The following is a 20,512-nucleotide window of genomic DNA, read 5'->3' as shown; positions in this document are numbered from 1 at the left end:
TAAGGACCGACATATCGGGGACTGAGCCAACCTCTTCACTCATTTCATAGAAGAGATTTTTAAGAATACAAAATCACCGATCTCCAACTTGAGATCATTTACTAAATGTGCATAAATGGGAGCATGAGAACATAACTAATCCTGAAACATTATATAGAAACTGAATATCATAAACAAAACTGAGCCCCTAAATACATGGCTTACGACTGAGATTGGAACTTGTGGGTCCACCTATGAGTACCCACTACTCCAAACTAGATTCATTACATGAAGAGAAGATGAAAGGTTTAGGTCATCAAAGCTCGAGGATTATAGTGCATCTTTTTCTTTGGACATTATGTTCCTTGAAGAATGCTGACTTGGCTGAGATACTGAGGAAAAATTGAGATGATGCACAGGGCACCTACGAACTAAATCGTGACTGCATATCAGGGATCTAAAATTGAGGTATGACACCAGAACTGAGCTAAACTCGCAACCACATGGTTTCTCGATCTTAGAATAGTTACATTCATGAGACTTTAGATAGTGTGACTAGATGGAAAGATAGGAAACCAAACCATATGAACATTGTCCGCCTAACTGCTAAGCTGAATTTCTGGTTTTGCGGACTAACTTATGCTGACAACTTATATTCGACTGGGGCCTTTCTTTGTCACTCTTTCTATAGAGTTCTAGTGGCTTTAGGGAGTAGGAAAATCTTGGCGTGGTCTAAATAAGACACCTGAATAAGAAATCACCATGTGGCTACAGTTTCTGTATTATGGAGCAAGGCCTACAAAATGTTATCTAAGATAGAGTGACTAAGCCTTATGCATTGGAACTATAAATTTTCAAGCTTAGACATATTCCTCGAATATTCTCTCAACTATATTCCCCACCCCATTTTGACACTTTACGTAAGACTACTGTAAATATTCAAATGAGCATTGAGCATGAATGCATAAATATAATAACTTATTTGATTAACTGATAATTGAATACTGGTCATGTAGAATTGAATGTACTTAGTTTGGACTAAAACTGCATAGTATTATGCATATACAGTAGGGGCTGACTGAGTAACATGAGATAACTAAGCATGAATTCTCAAAATCTATACTATTTGAGAAGGCAAGACCAAACGTATAACATAACTCTAAAATAGTCTATAAACTGAGGTACTGAAATACTGATAACTGAATAACTAATAATTGTACGCTATGGTCTAGTAAATCTGAAACTAAACTGAGTTACTGATCTGATTACTGGACTGGGACTTTGACTGAGACTGTATCTAAGACTACAATTGAGACTGTACTGGAACTGAGTGCTGGGTTCTGATAACTCTACCTACTGAGGTCTGATCTGGACTGAACTTCCCACTATGTTCAAGCCTACTTAAATATCTGAAATATATTCAGCCACTTACATATCAACATGACATTCAAGCCTATCTTCATAACTACAGCCTCGTGTAAAACTAGTATGCTATAATCTTTTCTTACTATGAAACATTCACTCTCTCCCTTCTAACCAACTGCTCATCACTATCTCATTTTGTAAAGAGAGTCCACTAGAGGGTTAAAATAAGAGAACCTAAGGTATGCATGAATACTATACCAAACTCGACACTTAATTGAGGTCTGAGGAATAGAATGTCAACACCATGGATTTATCAAAAGATCTATACTGAGGATATACATGATGAAATCTTATTTTAGCCAATCGCTAGGAGTGTAGCATAGGTCATGGGAACTGAGCATACTATATAGCATGACATGGAGACTTGAGTCATGAGTTGCATGACCTGAGTCTGGAGTTTCTATATTCATGGAACATTATTCATAACACTGGGTGAACTGAAGCTCCTTATACTAGGAACTGTAAGCGTGCATGATTGCTAACGTGCACGAGTATGGGCTATGATCATAGAGCTGATATGTAAGACATAAATGAATATCATGATAACTGATGGTTTTTGAGAGTCTAAAAGACGAGTTTGAGATGGTCGGTAGGTTCATCCTCATTACGGGAATAGATAAGAGTACCATCTATGTAGACTATGATGAACATATCCAAGTACTGCTTAAACACACAGTTCATTAAGTCCATGAGAACTGCTGAGGCATTAGTAAAGCTAAATGACATGACTAAGAATTTGAAGAGACTATATCGAGTTCTGAAAGCTGTTTTCAAGAAGTCACATTCCCTGACCCTGAGCTGATGATGGCCTGATCTGAGCTCTATCTTGGAGAAGTAACTGGCACCCTGAAGTTGGCCAAATAAGTCATTAATTCTGGGAAGTGGATACTTGTTCTTAACCGTGACTTTATTTAGATGACGGTAGTCAACACACATTCTGAGAGAACCATCTTTCTTACGCATGAATAAAACTGGAGCGATCTACGGGGACATATTGGGTCTGATGAATCACTTACCTAGGAGATCCTTTGACTATTCTTTTAATTCTCTGAGTTTTGCAGGTACCATTCTGTATGGCGGAATAGATATGGGCTGAGTATCCGGAAGAAGGTCTATTCCGAAGTTGATTTTCTTTTCGGGGAGAACTCTGGGAAGATCTTCGGGGAACACATCTGGGAATTCACATGCTACTGACACTGATTCAGATTATGGGTTTCTGAACTAGAGTCCTAGACACGATCGGGATGGTAGAAACATCCCTTAGATATTATTTTTCTCGTCTGAAGGTAAGAAACAAACTGACACCTATGTGCTGAAGTACTACCCCTCTACTCAAGGAAGGGTTCATTCAGAAACTAAAATTGGACAATTCAGTTTTTGTAGTCAACTGAGGTATAGCAGGAATGAAGCTAATCCATGTCAAGAATGACATTAAAATCAGTCATCTTTAATTCGACTAGGTCTGCTGAAGTGACTTTCTGAGATACCATAACCAAACAGTTCCTGTATACCCGTCGGCTATGATAGATTTACCCACTGAGGTAGAGACTGAGAAAGGCTCCACAAGAATATTTAGACTAACTCCAAAGTCAACAGCTATATCAGGAGTTATAAAAGACAAAGAAGCTCCTAGATCTAGCAAAGAATAAACATACAAATGATAAAATTGTAATGTACTAGTGACCACATCAGGAGAACTTTCCTGATCCTGTCAGGACCGAAGAACATAGATTTTGTTCAAGCGCTGCCCACTGGTGGCACTGGAAGTGGCACCTGCTGATTCAGGCGACTGGACTGAGCGGGGGGACGGTTATACTGACCCTGAGAACTTGACTGGGGATAATCTCTGACTTTGTGACCTGGCTTGCCACATCTGAAACATAAATCACTGCCAGCTCTACAGATACCCTGGTGGGTTCTGCCATATTTCAGACAAAGGGGATTGGTTCAGCCATCCTTTGGCCTAGACGCTCTAGCCCTCTTATTCTTTCCCCCTTTCTCCTACTTCTCTCTTTCTTACTCCACAGAGCATGAGCTACAAGCTTAGATAGGATAATAGTTAGCTAACTATTTTAAGCAACTACTGGATGAGCTAAGATGGTGAAAACAGCTCTAAATTCAGCGTGAGAAACATGCTCATTCTAGGGATCTGCCTGAATGGGCGGAGGGGCTGACTGGTTTTAATTACTTCTTTTGTTAGGTTCTCTGGAAGACATGTTCTGGAAGCATAAAGACGAGATGAATTAGACTGAGAACGTAAATTAAGCTCATGCTCACTCTCACGAAATGAATACTGAAAAAAGGGAAATTTTTCCTAAAACACCTCAAAACGTCTTGTCCATAAGTGTGGCGCGTTATACACCCATGTATAAGATTCTACTAGATGAGGCTTTCAGACTTCCTAGGACTCTGTTGAACCTTAGGCTTTGATACCATATTTGTAACACCTTGAGTTTGTACCCCGAATGCTACACGGTGCTTATAATCCTGAAGGATCACAAGCTAACCCATGACTGGTACCTGCTTTAATAATTGAATAGTAATACTGCAAATATGTAAAAATTAGGTGGAAAACATGCCATAAGGTTCATTACTATAATAAAACTGAAACGGTATAACAATATCAAAACTAAAACATCTGTCTGAAAATACTCTAGCTTGAAAAAGCTCTAAATGTCTGAAATATGGAGTTGATGGGTCAAGTCCCCAACTAACTCCGAACTCCTAAAATAAGCTGAACTTCTGAAATAATCATTATGTCCTAAAACTAAGAAGACTCACCACTAACTCTATCAGCTGAATATCTGAACTGCTAAGTATGATCGGGAGCTCGCGCATCTGAATATATGATATAAAATATCATAGCGCAAAAGAAAGGTATGCATTAGTACTTTGAATGTACTAGTATGCAAAGTGAGGTAGGATGAAATGCATGGCTTCATATACATGAATAATACTGACTGAATGACATAAATATAACTGAATGTGAGTACAAGCGTTAATACGTATACTGTAACTGAGATCGTGATAACAATGGATGTTGAGTCTGAATACTAATTAACTGATATATGAGTATACTAATATTGAATTACTAATAACTAAATAACTGTATCAGTCAGTCTTAATTCTGTGGAACTATACTGAGTTTCGTACTGAACGGAGTGACTGTGTCTGACAGTTCTCAATCTGTAGAATGGAACTGAGTTTTATACTGAGACTGAATCTGAAACTGAGACTATGGGAGGTAATCATCTAACTGACATTCCCCTCTCTCAACTGATTGGGGTCCAACCTATAACCCTAGCTAGAAGGGTGTCAGTACCGTGCCACGGGTAAAGACAAGCCGAGTCACCCTCATCTGGCAGGTGCTCTGGACAAGAACGGTGGTACTCTCAACTGGCAGGTAGATTACCTCATCAACCCTCAACTGGTAGGTTAATGTCTTAACCTACGTTGGCTACATAGTTCTGGAACACAAGGACTGCTTTTAAGGATCACACCCTCTACTGGCAGGTGAGTACCCATCTGTGGGTTCACTCGGTGCTGAATCCTACTCCCAACTAAATAGATACTGGACCGATTTCTAGTTCAGACTAGGCTTAACTGAGCTGTTACTGATTAACTGTCTAACTGAACTGAATTGCGTTTACTGAGTTTTGTTGACTGATGGAATACTACTAAATTTTGTTAACTAGCTGAATTTACTGAGGTCTGAACTGAATACTGAACTAGACTAAACTGATACTGAGTCTACTGAGGTTTTCCTGAGTTCTGTAACTGACTGAGAGTACTACTAATCATGACATGACTGAAACTATCCTGAGACTGATCATGAATCTAGGTAATCAGCTAAATTGTTTGGTATTAAATACTCCCGGACTCGATAGCATAAATTATAAGACATGGCACAATCTCGAAACATGATAAATAACTACTTGATCATCATTCATTCACTGGGATATTCTAGTAAACACTTGCATGACATGAACTTAAATACATGCTAACATGATATAATTTCATTATTTAATTCTCATGAACAATTCATCAAACACTTGAAGGACATAATCTATGCACATGACACTAAAACAACATGTACACATTATAGTTCAATTCCACATTTACAACTTCAAGGGTTTCGACAGGGTTTCGCATGATAATGTACACATATTAGTCAATTTGACATAAATCTTGTGGTAAATCATGAACTAGAAACCCCATTAACATGGTAATCATGAACATATTCAAATTCAACCATGAACTTCATCAAACTCATAAACTTGTAATTAAAAGGAGTTCTTGAACTCTAAGGGTGGAAGGGAACCCTTGGATGAACACTTGACATACCTTGGTTGCTAAATTCCTAAAGATTAATGGTGGAATCTTGAGCCTTGAATTTGAAATTTAACCTCCTAGGGTTTTTGTTCTAGAGTGTTTTGAGAAAGAATGAATATAATTTGCTAATTGAGGGTTAAATCTCGTGTTATGGGGGCTGAAGGATGTGGGAAAAAGTCCCAATTACCCCCAAAGATGCAGCTTTTTAATAACTAAAATTTGAACCATCCACGCACAGATCGACGCGTCGCATCTTTGGCATCGACGCGATAGCTAACGTGTGGCATCAAGTCCGTGTTGGTTCACTAAAAATTGCCACTAGGAGCCAAGGAAAATATTGATCGACGTGATAGCCGCTGCGCTGCACCAAGATCGCATCGATGCACTATTTTGGATTCCCGAACGAGGTCCAAAAAATTTGAAACTCATCGGGGAACACCTACTGACATTCCTGATCATGAATCAATCTAAAAATCAATACTTTAAGGTCATAGAGGTCGTGAAATATGGTTTTCAACTTACGAAGGCCCAAATGACACTAACTTTGAATATGTAGCTAAAATTTGCTAAGTTTGGGACCCCTTAGCAAACTTAAAAGACTGAGTTGAGCTTAGGATTTTGTGGGGTCTTACACTAAGAGGTCTGCAACTAACAAGTGAACTTCATCAATCTCTAGTTGTATCTCTCAATTGCTAAGTTTTATAAGCAACCCTATGCAACTTGAGCGAACTAGGGTTATGCAACTTTTCACGATAATCAATCAAGAGCTCATAGGCATCCTTGCCTACAGCATTACTGAACCTAGGAAGGCCCAAAAGAGTAAACCTCTCAAACCTCTTCTGATCCTCAAAAGACATAACTATACTTAGAATAATAGGAGGTATAGTAAATTTGGATGGCTGAGATCACACCTGAAGAGGTATCATAGATGAAGGCTGAACTCCTAATCTCGAAATACCATACTCAGACGCTAGCAAGAAGGAGGAACAACACTCAAAGTTTGCGGAGTACCACAAGCAGGTGTCAGTACCACTAGAGGATCTATACTTAGAACCAGAGAAACACCATAGGAAGGCTTTAGCACAGATGGAGGTATAATACTTAGAGCTGGAGGAACACCAGGTGCACCCAAAGACACACCCACCAAATAAGTCAATAAGCGAATCAACAACCCCTCTAATACTAGGGTAGAAAAACTCTGTGGGACTAGAGTAAGCCACATATCTCTAGCATGCTCAACTTGAGGCTTAGGGGAGAGTCCATAGTACTACCTCTAGATGGGGTAGATCCTTATGCCCGTTCACTATCTTGAGTCCATTCATGGATCGTAACTCATCCTTTAGATTGAGCTCTTTTCTCAGATGATAACTTTACATCTCTAAACTCATAGGATCTAATCCTCACCATCTACAAAAAAAAAAGTAAAATACTATTTAGAACACAAGGTATGGAAAGATCCACACGTTATATAATAAAATAAGGAAAGTTGCCTAAACATATCTTAGTGCCTCTCGAAGATAAATACAGATGTCTATGTACCGATTTGTGAGACTCTACTAGATACCCTATTCTTATACTGATGAGACCAATGAAACCTGAATGGTTTGATACCAATTTGTCATGAACCAAAAATCAAGGGTCATGATGACATTTGTCACAACAAGCCTTAACAAGTAAGCCAATTACCCAAACTGATATAAAAAGAAAAATCAATACCAAAACCTAAGGCAAAACTCCTAGAATAGAGTTGAACCACTCATACATGATAATAGTGAAAATACAAAACCAATGATACCATACAATATCCCAAAAAGTGGTGTCACAATACAAGAACTACTAAATATATCACGAATGTCAAAAGATATAATGATAGTCCAAAAGGACCAAAATCTATCTTTGAATACAAAATAAGGCATAGTCTAGATAGGAAATATAGAAGGTCAAGTTTGAATACATAGGTCAACTGCTACCTCGAATAGACTCTAAATAGTTCCTGAATCAGCTACAGTACAGCACACTCATACCTGGATCTTTACCAAAAAGGCACAGTATGGGTGAGTACGGTCCATTTGTACTCAGTAGGTATCATAGACCGATTGAGCAAAGTAGAAAATAAAGCATATTAAATAAACACTGTAGTCATGTCACCTGCATTAAAAATATCCCAAACATTTGCGCATACCATCTCTATTATCAATTCTGCAATCTACACATATACCAAAATACAAGTACAAAAAGAAACACAAATAGATAGATATCAAATCAACACATAAAAAAGCTACAAATAGATAGATATCACATTATAAACAAAAATATAACACAAAATGTACAAAATAAATGAAATACAATGAAAATGATGATGATGATGATGATATGACGCCCTACGTTATCACACAACTTTATATACACCTACCGAGCTGTGTTTCCAGGTAGAACCCATGGGGGTTTGCAATCCTTGTGCAATCTAAAATCTAATATCCAATACCAATATCTATAACTCCTCTCCAAAACAACCATCGATAGAGAGTTTTTAAAGATGTCACATTTTTTGTCAGAAAAAGCCAGTATTACTAGCATTTCTGTGGTGGTACCAATGTTTCATGAATGTATATGATATGAAGATGTAAATGCTCACAGCCAACCTAAATGAGAATTTCCAAATCCAATAAATATACTAACCATGTCAGCTGGAATTCACTCAATAATCTAACCATCCTTGAATCTAATGTAATCCATATGCCAATAGAGTAAAATACATAATATGACATCAATACCGCATTAAACTCTAATTTTGGATTTTTCATCAAAAAAGATATAATCAAATATATATACACAAGGCCAACAACATCATATAAGACCCAACACGATCACATATAACAAATAATGTCTCAAAACCACCAATTCACAATAATATAAGCACCAATACGGGCACAACACAATAATATATTGGGTCGCACACCCTTAACATGATTTAATATCAATATTAACTACCCACCTAGTCTAAATAAAGTTAAGCCATAACATACCTCAAACACTGAAATCAATATAAACAAGCCATCTACACTAAACTTTCACCTTATGAATGGACTTGAAATCAACTAAAACATATAAATATGGAATTTACGTAGTAAAAGAAAGCCAGAGATACCCATATTTCCCTTTTTCGTGTTGGGGTCAAAATGGACCCTCAAAAAAGGTTTTTGAAAAAGAAGGAAAAACTAGAATCTTAGTCCAATATTATATTTTCCAAGATTAAAGGAACTTATAGAAGAAAATCCAAGTGAAAATGGGTTAGAATTGGGGTTCAAATAATAAATTTACTAATTTTTAGGCATTCTGAGCAAAAATCCCCAAATTCTACCTTTGAATTTAAGCATTAGAAGGATTTAAATGATAGGAATTAAAGAAATATAATTGAAATAGGAGTTTGGAGCTTACCCAAGCATAGAAATAAAAGAAATTGCCTAAAACTCAAAACCCCAAGCTCCAAGTCTCAAAATAGGTAAAAGAAATCAAGAAAAGATATATATATATATATATGGGTACCAGATACCGATAAAGCGATCAAATAACCTATTCAGCGATCAATGTTAAAATAGTCAAGTATCCTTTTAGCGATACCCGTTAATGCGCGCAAGTTTGCTAAAGCAGACAAGGGCTACTTTAGCACCTACCGCTAAAGCGGATAGGGTACCGCAAAAGCGTCCTTGTCTAGATGGGGCCATCCAGTTGAGTAGTGCACCAGCTATGTAGACTTGGAAAATTTTAAGTCTGCGGATTCCTTGGGATTCATCCGGGATCCTGAGAATGCAAACGAATAATGCTACCCTATCAAATTAGATGCTTCGACTCAATGACAATATCAAATTTATGAGAAAACATTATTTTCACAAAGTTTACCCCCCAAAACCAATTTTACAACTTTCCAAATCGAGTTCGAAATGATATACAAAAGCCATTAAACCATACCAACCATGTTACCAACCTAAAATCAACATTCTAGATCTGCTGCTGTAGTCTATTTTGCCATTCAATGCATGAATCAACAAATATTGACCGAAGTCAACTATAAAGCTTTTACAACCACCAAAAACTACAAATCACACCAAAGGGCATTAGGATCCAAGCCAATTATCCCCATACCTCAGAAATACCACAATACAACTGTCTTGATCCAGTTTTTCAGGTTATGATAGAGTCTACCATAACCCACCAGTAAGTAAGCCAAATCATAGTCCAAAATTTCTAGTAACAGACTACCAAGAGAAATGAAGGAAATAATGTGGAATAAATGTAGTACAATATTAAAGTACATAAGATAGTCCCAAAACTTAGAGAAATTAGTACAAGAGCTTCTACAATTAAAAAAGATACAAAATAAAGTACTAAATAAATGTACAGATACAACCATCTCTAAATATAACTATAGACTAGTCTAGTACATAAGAGGTAAGAAATTAACACTCCAAACACCAGGAGCTCACCCTATATCTCTAAACCCTAGCTGCTCTGCACGATATACACAACAAAGATAATAACCCGTACTATAATCTGCAGGCTGCAGAAGTGTAGTATGAGTACTAAACACATGGTACTAAGTAGGCAACTGTCAATTGAGCTCCAATGATACTATAAATATATATAATATGTAAGCAAAAATATAAACTATAGCTAAATACCCAGCAACTACATAACAAAACAAATGATATAATATGGATAAACTATCATATTCATATCCAAAAAACTAACATAATAAGGTTAAGGAGGTATTAATGATGAAAATGCCATTCTATCCATACTCAAGAACCTTAACACTACTCCATCTATCAATGGCAAACATATGAGCAAAGGGTGAAAAAAGAATATATAATAGTATATAAGGCCAAGAAATGAATATACAATATGAATAAATAAAAGAAGGAAGGGATATACGATACTACTAAAACTATATATAGCTATATATATATGTATATAAAAAAGGTCAACACAAGGTACAACCTAAGTCATCAGACTAGCATTATAAGGGCTCATAATCATAGTAAAAGACATGTACTACCATATTCAGGGCCACTAATCCATATGCCTAATCATGAAATAATTATCTGTAATAAAGCAACCATAAAAGAAGGAATTCAAAACATACCTCAAATCTCAACACTGAATCATCAACCAATCTATCACAGACTAGAGATAATTGTGATAACAATCATATCAGTAACAATAACTATACGAGTATCCAACTAATTCGGACACATAATACCTAATCGAGCCTTTCATATATCCTCAATACCATAGGCTCTAAAGGTTCAATCAATACTTAAGCAAACAATAGTCTAAGCCTATACCTATACAACCCCTCATAAGACTAATAGATATAATCTCAACACAATATACTGTAAGAAACACTCATATCTATACCTATAAAACCCCTCATAAGGCTAACAAATATAGGCGTATAGTAGTGATAGGAAATATGCATGCAAGAATGAATGGAAAAGAGATTTGAATGCCATAAAGTTACCTAGTGTATAAACTCATCTCATCAATATCATCATCAAGGTCAAACTTGAACCAAAACTCATATCATCATAAACCATCGAACTTGATTCAAAATTCACATCATAAATATCATCATCAGTCGACTATTCTTCCAACACCATATTTATATATGTATATACATATATATATATGTATATATATGTATGTGTATATATGTGTATACACATACACACATATATATATGTATGTATGTATGTATAAAAATGCATGGCTAGGACTACGGCTAAAAAAGTGTAAATCCATAAACCCATTGCCCAGGGTAATTTTGGGACTACATCATTATCGAAGTGTAGAAAGGATTAGAATCTCTCTCAATCGGGGTAAATAGTAGTAGTAAAATTATGGACCAGAATCTACTTCGATTAAATCTCTAAGATCATTATTATTAGACTTGAAGTCTCACAAGTTTTTCATTAAGATGGTATGACTTCCATTATAAATAAATCCCCTTTGAAAGTAAAAAGTGAGAATAAATCCCTTTTTAAGAAAAGAGTAATCAAACCATATTTTTGTTGGGATCGTACCATTGTGATACCCCGTAAGATTCTAAGCTCGATTCAGCTCTTAGATGCATGTTTAAGGGGTCCAAGACTTGGAAATTTCACTAAATGTTGAGGACTTAGTCATTTTCAAGTCCCCTAAATGTTGATGATTCTATTTTTAAGCTTCTTGACCTGGGGACATTATTTTTTGATTTGATTCATAATCGGTGTTGTTCAGAGTATGTCTCAAGGGAGTTTTGGGATTTTTGGATGAGGTTCGGGCCCTCTTTGGATGGCCAAAATAGTGCAGCAATGCATTTGGGTCGTGACACATTGCTCTCTCCCATAGTGAGGAGCTCTGCGATGAGTTAGTCTTTCTAATGGAGTAAGCTCCATGATGCGTTGCTTTCTTTAGTGGAGTAAGCCCCATGGAACGTGGCTCTGTCCCGCCTAGTGATTTTGATTAAGTTCCAAAGGGGCATTTGAGTTATTTCTCTTTCCTTATTTCATCTATAACACGAATTGGGGCTTTCAAAAGGGCATTACTTTCCTCTTTTACCCAAATTACTCTTAAGAAACCCTATTTCTTCCCCAAGAACAATTCAAGCTTTATTCTCAAGAAATTAAGGGGTTCATGATTTCAATACAAAAAACCTTTAAGAATTCAATTATTAAGGTATATGGGATGTTCATCCATGGGTCCCTTTCACCCATGGATCCCAAAATCCTCTTTTGGTTTAATTTATGAGTTTATACATGTTCTTGATGAAATAAATCCATGAATCTCTTGTTAATTTAATTTCAAGTTATGGTTACAAGTGTTTTCAAGCAGAATGAGTTATATCATGTTTCAAGTGTTGAAATTCCCATGTCATAATCAATTAATTTCAGGATTAACCCTCAATTTATGAATTTAGTCATGTAATCATGTTGTTTGCCTCATGTTTAAGGCATTCCCATGTCCAAGTTCATGATTATTACATATTTGATGCAATGCCCATGTTTTGGTTCTTTGAACTGTGATTTCATACTAAAGTGTTTCAAGTTTGATATCATATTTTATAATTATTCAGTGCCGGTGGGTTATGAACACCCAATACCTAATTGTTTTACATAATTTTAGTATCTCAGAAATGATTTCAGTTAAACCATGAGTGTTATCATTCAGTCAGTTGTTATGATCATAATGAGCACTATAAAAAATAATGTTAGTTGAATTTAGTCTAGTTCAGTAGCACTGTTATTTACTTGGGAGTAGGATTTAGTACCAAGCAAGCCTAGAGATGGAGGCTCACCCACCAGTTAGGACTGAGTCCTTAGTAACAGTCTCTAAGTTCCAGAACTACGTAGCTAGCATAGGAATATAATGTCACCCACTAGTTTAGGACTGACATTCTCTTAGGGGTTACCTGCCAGTTTAGGACTTAATCCCTAGTCCCTCAGGACATCAGATTAGTTGATCCACATAGACAATGTTAGCACCCATGGTATGGTACTAACACCCTTCAAACTGGGGTTACAGGTTGGACCCCAATTATCTTAGATTAGGGCATGTCAGTTAAATGATATTCCTACAGTATTAATACAATATTCGGTATATTTCAGTTTAGGTTTGCTTAACCAAGTGTACAGAACCTCAGTTATTCAGTTTTACTAATTTCAGCTATTCAATTTATAAATTATTGCAGAAACATATTTATACTTAGTCTTACATTCACAAATCTTATATGATCATGCATTTATGTTTAGTTATTCCCATGCATTTTAGCTAGTCCTTATCTCATTACCACTACATTCAAAGTACTGTCTCCGTACTTTTCTTTGCACTATATTGTCTTATAATATTGGTTCGGACGCTCAATTTCTCAACCACTCTTAGACAACTTAGTGATATATTCAGTAGCTGTAGTGGTAAGTCCTCATCCATCAAGGATGTGACTTGTTTATTTCAGACACTTCAGTACTTTCTTATGTTCAATTAGTCTAAGTTAGTTGGGGGTCTGTCACATCAACTACTCAGATAGTTTAGAGGTTTTCAGTCAAATTAGACAATCAGTTAGACAGTCAGTCAGTTATTTCAGGCATTTTCGTATTTTGTATTTTAGTATCCCAAATTTACATTATATTATCAAAGTTTATTTTGTATGTATTATTCTATTACTATTTTATCCAGTGTTCACAACAGGTACCAACTCATGGGTTAGCTCGTGGTCACTTGTGTCCGTAAGCACCGTTGTTGCGACTAATGGGTAGCCTCAGGTCATGACAAAACTTGGTATCAAATCCTAAGGTTTTAGAGTGTCCTAGAGAGTCTGAAAGTTGCGTTGATTAGAGTCTTATGCATGGGTGTGAAGCGCACCACACATTGATAAGAGGCTATAAAATATTTTTTGGAAAAGTTTCCCTTCTTTCAGTGTTCATGTCGTGCGAAAGAGCATGATATTCTATTTAAACTTTCTTTCTAACTCATCTTTTATTCTATTTATAGATAATGGCTCCCATAAGAAATAATAGATGACAAAATGGGGATCAGCTCGCACCATCACCTGTTTAGGAAGATCCCCTATATGAGCATATCTCTCACATCAAATTTAGGGCTACTTTCACTACCTTAGCCCATTTAGTAGCTGCTCAAAACAACTAGAAAGATATTTCCCAAACCAATCCAATGGTAAATACGGTTGTAGTTAGGATTTAGGATTTCACCAGGATGAATCCCCCTTTGTTTTTGAGATCCAAGTCTAAAGATGATTCGCAGGAGTTTTTTTATATTGTTCAGAAAGTGACAGATATTATGGGCATTAATTTAAGTGAGAGTGAAGAGTTGGCTGCCTATCAGTTGTAGGATGTAGCTCACACCTGGTTTAAGTAGTGAAAGAAGGACGAGGTGTAGAGGTAGGGCCTATTGAGTGGGAAGAGTTTTCCACGACCTTCTTAGATAGGTTCTTTCCATTAGAATTAAAGGAGTCCATGGTTCAGGAATTCATTAATTTGAGGTAGGGTAATATGAGTATGAAGGAGTACCCGCTTAGGTTCACTCAGTTGGCGAGGTATGCTCCTACTATGGTGGTAGATAATAGGTCTAGAATGAGTTAGTTTGTGTCTGGTGTTGCTGATAGTATATTCAAGGAGTGTAGGGCTACCATGTTGATAAGAAGTGGAATTATCTAGACTCATGGTTCATGATCAGCAGATTAAGGAGAAGAAGTATAAGGAGAGGGAGAAAGAGAATAAGAGGGCTAGGACAGGTATTTTAAACTTTACTTAGCCAAGGTCAGAGGGTAGTAATCATTTTTAATTTTGTCAGAATTTTTTAGCCCCAGCTCCGTCTTCATATAGTGCACCAGTGCTAAGTTCAGGCAGGACAGTCGGGATAGGGTGCTAGGATCTAAGTCCCAAGGCAGTGTGAACTGTGGCCTTACTAATCCGCTCTGTGGGAAATATGTTAGAAATCATCATGGCGTGTGTAAGGAGGGTAGTTATGTGTGCTTCGGATATGGAAATCTGGATTGCAAGATTCAAGAATATCCAGTGGTTGCTCAAAGGGTAAAGAATTCGAGCCAACAAGGCCTATCTAATCTTTCACCATCTCTAATAAGTCACCCAACTCAGCAGGGTGCCACTTCCAGCATAACCAGTGGGCAGCGTCAGAATAGGCTGTATGAACTCCAGACTCGTTATGATCAAGAAAGTTCTCCTAATGTGGTTACGGGTATGTTATAGGTTTTTCATCCCCCGGAGCTTCACTTTTCTTTATGACCCCCTTCATAGCAGTAGACTTTGATGTCAGTCTCGAAATATTAGCAAAACCCTTCTCAGTTTTTACTCCAGTAGGTAGATCTATTGTAGCTAGACGGGTGTATAAAAACTGCCCGATCACAGTATCTCAGAAAGTTACCTCAGTTGATCTTATGGAGTTAGATATGATAGATTTTGATTTTATTCTTGATGTAGATTGGCTCCACTCATGTTATGCCTTAGTTGATTATAGAAATAGAGTAGTTTAGTTTTAATTTCCTAATGAATCAGTCATTAAATGGAGGGGTAGTACCTCAGTGATTAGGGGTTAGTTTATTTCTTATCTTAAGGCAAGAAAGATATTAACTAAAGGGTGTGTTTGCCATCTTTTTTGAGTCAAAGACTCTAGTTCTGAGACTAAAAGTCTTGAGTCAATTTCAATAGTGTGGGAATTTCTAGATGTGTTCCCTAAAGATCTTTCTGAAATTCCTCCCAAAAGGAAAATTTACTTTAGAATAGATCTCCTTCTAGATACCTAGCTGATATCTATTCTACCGTACAAAATGGCTCTAGCTGAGCTTAAAAATTTGAACGAGTAGTTAAGTGATCTCTTAGAATGGTTTCATCAGGCCTAATATTCCCCATGGGGCACTCTAGTCTTGTTCGTGCATGAGAAGACAGTTCTCTCAGAATGTGCATCGATTACCGTCAGTTGAACAAAGTCACAATCAAGAATAAGTATCTACTCCCCAGAATTGATGACTTGTTTGACCAACTTCAGGGTGCCAATTATTTCTCTAAGATAGACCTTAGGTCCGGCTATTACTAGCTTAGAGTCAGAGAATGCGACATTCTGAAAATATCTTTCAAAACTCGGTATGGTCACTTCGAATTTCTAGTTATGTCTTTTGGACTAACGAATACCCCTATATTTCATGGACTTGATGTACAGGGTGTTTAAATAGTACTTAGACATGTTCATCACAGTCTTCATTAATGATATCCTTGTCTATTATCATAGTGAGAATAATCATGTAGACCATCTAAAAATTGTGTTTCAGACCCTTAGATCTCATCAGTTGTTTGCCAAATTCAGTAAGTACAAATTTTGGCTAAGACCAATAGCTTTCCTTATCAATATTATTTTTGGTGATGGCATTAGATTTGACCCTCAAAAGACCAAAATGATGAGAAACTGGCACAGACCCATCTCTCTATCATATATTAGGAGTTTCTTGGGTTTGGCTGGCTATTATAAGCAGTTTATAGAAGGGTTTTCTTCTATTTCATTCCCCATGTCTCAATTGACTCAGGAGAAAGTCAAATTTTAATGGTCAGATTCTTGCGAGAAGAGTTTTCAAGAGTTGAAGACTCGACTCACTTTCGCTCCAGTATTGACCTTGCTAGATGGTTCAGATGGATTTATGGTTTATTGTGATGCTTTTAGAGTTAGTATTGGTTTTGTATTAATGCAGAGAGGTAAGGTCATAGCTTATGCCTCTAGACATCTTAAACCTCATTAAAAAAATTATCCTACCCATGACCTTGAGTTGGCAGCTATTTTTTTGATTTGAAAATTTGGAGACATTATCTTTATGGGGTTCATGTGGATGTGTTCACTGATCATAAGAGTTTGCAGTACGTATTCACACAAAAAGATCTGAATCTTCATCAAAGAAGGTGGTATGAGTTATTGAAGGATTATGATATGAGTGTATTGTACCATACGAGCAAGGCCAATGTAGTGGAAGATGCCCTTAGCAGATTATCTTTGGGCAATGTTGCTCATATTGAGGAGGATAAGAAGAAGTTATTTAGTGAGGTTCATCAGCTTGCTAGATTAGGTATTCGGTTTGTTGATTCAGCTGAAGGTAATGTATGGGTTCAGAATAGTTTGGAATCTTTGTTGGTTTCTAAAATAAAAGAAAAGCAAGACAGAGATCTTAGTTTGGTTAAGCTGAAGGAGGCACTTAGAGATTAGAAGGTGGAGGTTTTCTCCCAAGGGGTAAATGGTGTGCTTCGTTGTCAGGGTAGATTATGTGTTTCATGTGTGGATGGCTTGAGACAACGAATACTTGCAGAAGCTCACGGTACGCGATACTCTATCCATCCAGGAGCCACTAAGATGTACATGACTTGTGGGAAATTTATTGGTGAAGTGGTATAAAAAAAGGATATTGAAGAGTTTGTGGCTAAGTATATGAATTATCAGTAGGTCAAGGTTAAAAACCAAAGGCCTAGTGATACATTATAGGAGTTCAATATTCCCACTTGGAAGTGAGAAGTGGTGAACATGGACTTTGTGACAGGGTTGCCTCGTACGCATTGTCATCATGATTCGATATGGGTGATAGTAGGCGGAATGACTGAATCAGCTTATTTCTTGCTAGTTCATACTTTGTACTCAGCTGAGGATTATCCCAGGCTTTACATTAGAGAGTTGGTTAAGTTGTATGGGATTTCATTGTCTATTATTTCAGATAGAGGTACCTAGTTTGCCTTTCAGTTTTGAAAAGATTTTCAGAAGGGTCTTGGTACCCAAGTTCATCTCAGTACAACTTTTCATCCTTAAACAGATAGCCAGGAAGAGAGGACCATTCAAACCTTAGAGAACATATTAAGGGAATATATCATTGCCTTTAAAGGTGGTTGGGATGACCACTTACCTTTGATTGAGTTCGCTTATAACAACAGTTATCGCTCTAGTATTCAGATGGCTTCATTTAAGGCTCTCTTTGGAAGGAGATGTAGATCTCATATTAGTTGGTTTGAGGCATGTGAAGCTTCTTTGATAGGTCCAGATGTATTTTTTGATACGATGGTGAAAGTTTAGTTGATACAGGAAAGGCTGAAGACAGCCCAAAGCAGTCAGAAATCTTATGCAGACGTGAAGAGAATGGATCTTGAGCTTGAAGTTGGTGATTTAGTCTATTTAAGGATTTCTCCTATGAAGGAAATGCAGAGATTTAGCAAGAAGGGGTAACTCAATCCCCGTTATGTTGGCCCATATATAATCTTAAGTCGTTTTGGGAAGTTAGCTTATGATCTAGAATTGCCTGCAGATTTGGCGTCAGTACATCCGATATTTCATGTTTCTTTGTTAAGAAATGTATTGGTGATTCAGCTGTAGTTGTTCCTTTAGAAGTTATTGATGTTAAGGATAGCCTTTATTATGAAGAAGTTCCAATTGATATCCTTGATTGATAGATCCATAGACTAAGGAACAAAGAAGTTTCCTTGGTTAAAGTTCTTTGCCGGAATCAGTCCGTTAAGGGAGCCACTTGGGAAGCAGAAGCAGATATGCCAACCAATTACCCTCATCTTTTCTCTGCAAACTCAGGTTCAATATCAGTTAATGATTTTCCTCAGATTGACTCTTTTTAGTTCCCTATTTCAGCTATGTATCTATCCTCATGTCATTTCATGCACTCATGAAAAATAGTTTAGTTCATGTATCATGTTTCAGACTCAGTTATGTAATCATGTTTCCAGTTGTGCGTGTTGAGTATATGACCTCAGGTTTTTCCAGTAGTTTCAGCTAAACCAGCCTTATTCAAGGACGAATATTTCCAACGGGGAGATATTGTGATACCCCATAAAATTCTAAGCTCGATTCAGCTCTTAGCTGCATGTTTACGGGGTCTAAGACTTGGAAATTTCATTAAGTGTAGAGGACTTAGTCATTTTTAAGTCCTCTAATATTTGATGATTTAATTTTTAACCTTCTCAACCTTGTGACATCAATTTTTGAGTTAATTCATGACCAGGATTGTTCAGAGTATGTCTTGGGTGAGTTTCAGGATTTTTGAACGAGGTTTGAGCCCTGTTTGGATGGCCAAAATAGTACAACAACGTATTTTGGATGTGAAGCATTGTTCTTTCCTACTGTGAGGAGCTTTGTAACGTGTTTCCCTCTCCAGTGGAGTAAGCTCCGCGGTGCGTTTCTCTCTCCAGTGGAGTAAGCCCCGTGACCTGTGGCTCTGTCCCACCTAGTGATTTTAATTAAGTGCTCAAAGGGAATTTGAGTCATTTCCCTCACCCTATTTCGTCTATAACATGAATTGGGGCTTACAAAAGGGCATTATTTGCCCCTTTTACCCAAATTGTTCTCAAGAAACCCTCCTTCTTCCCCAAGAACAATTCAAGCTTCATTTTCTAGAAATCAAGGGGTTCAACCTTTCAATCTAAGAAACTTTTAAGAATTCAGTTGTTAAGGTATGTGGGATGTTCATCCATAGTCCCCTTTCACCCATGGGGCCCAAAATCCTCTTTTGGTTTAATATATGAGTTTATACATGTTCTTGATAAAATAAAACCACAAATCTCTTGTTAATTTAATTTCAAGTTATGGTTACAAGTGTTTCCAAGTGGAATAAGTCATATCATGTTTCAAGTGTTGCAATTCCCATGCCATTATCAATTGATTTTAAGATTAACCCTCAAGTTATGAATTTAGTCATGTAATCATGTTGTTTGCCTCATGTTTAAGGCATTCCCATGTCCAAGTTTATGATTATTACATATTTGACGCAATGCCCATGTTTTGGTTCTTTGAACTATGATTTCATACTAAAGTGTTTCAAGTTTGATATCGTATTTTATAATCATTCAGTGCTGGTGGGTTATGAACATCATATACCTAGTTGTTTTACATGATTTCAGTATCTTAGAAATGGTTTCAGTTAAACCATGAGTATTATCATTCAGTCAGTTGTTATGATCACAATGAGCACTATAAAAAATAATGTTAGTTGAATTTGGTCTAGTTCAGTAGCAATGTCATTCAGTTGAGAGTAGGATTTAGCATCGAGCGAACCAATGGATGGAGACTCACCCGCCAGTTAGGACTGGGTTCTTAGTAGCAATCCCTAAGTTCTAGAACTACTTAGCCAGCGTAGGATTATAAGATGTCACCCGCTAGTTTAGGACTAATATTGTCTTAGGAGTCACCCGCTAGTTTAGGACTGACTACCTAGTCCTTCAGGACTTCATATTAG

Source organism: Capsicum annuum, chromosome 8, assembly GCF_002878395.1.
Source record: "Capsicum annuum cultivar UCD-10X-F1 chromosome 8, UCD10Xv1.1, whole genome shotgun sequence".
Classification (NCBI taxonomy): Eukaryota; Viridiplantae; Streptophyta; class Magnoliopsida; order Solanales; family Solanaceae; genus Capsicum; species Capsicum annuum.
Note: the sequence above shows the minus strand (reverse complement) of the source record.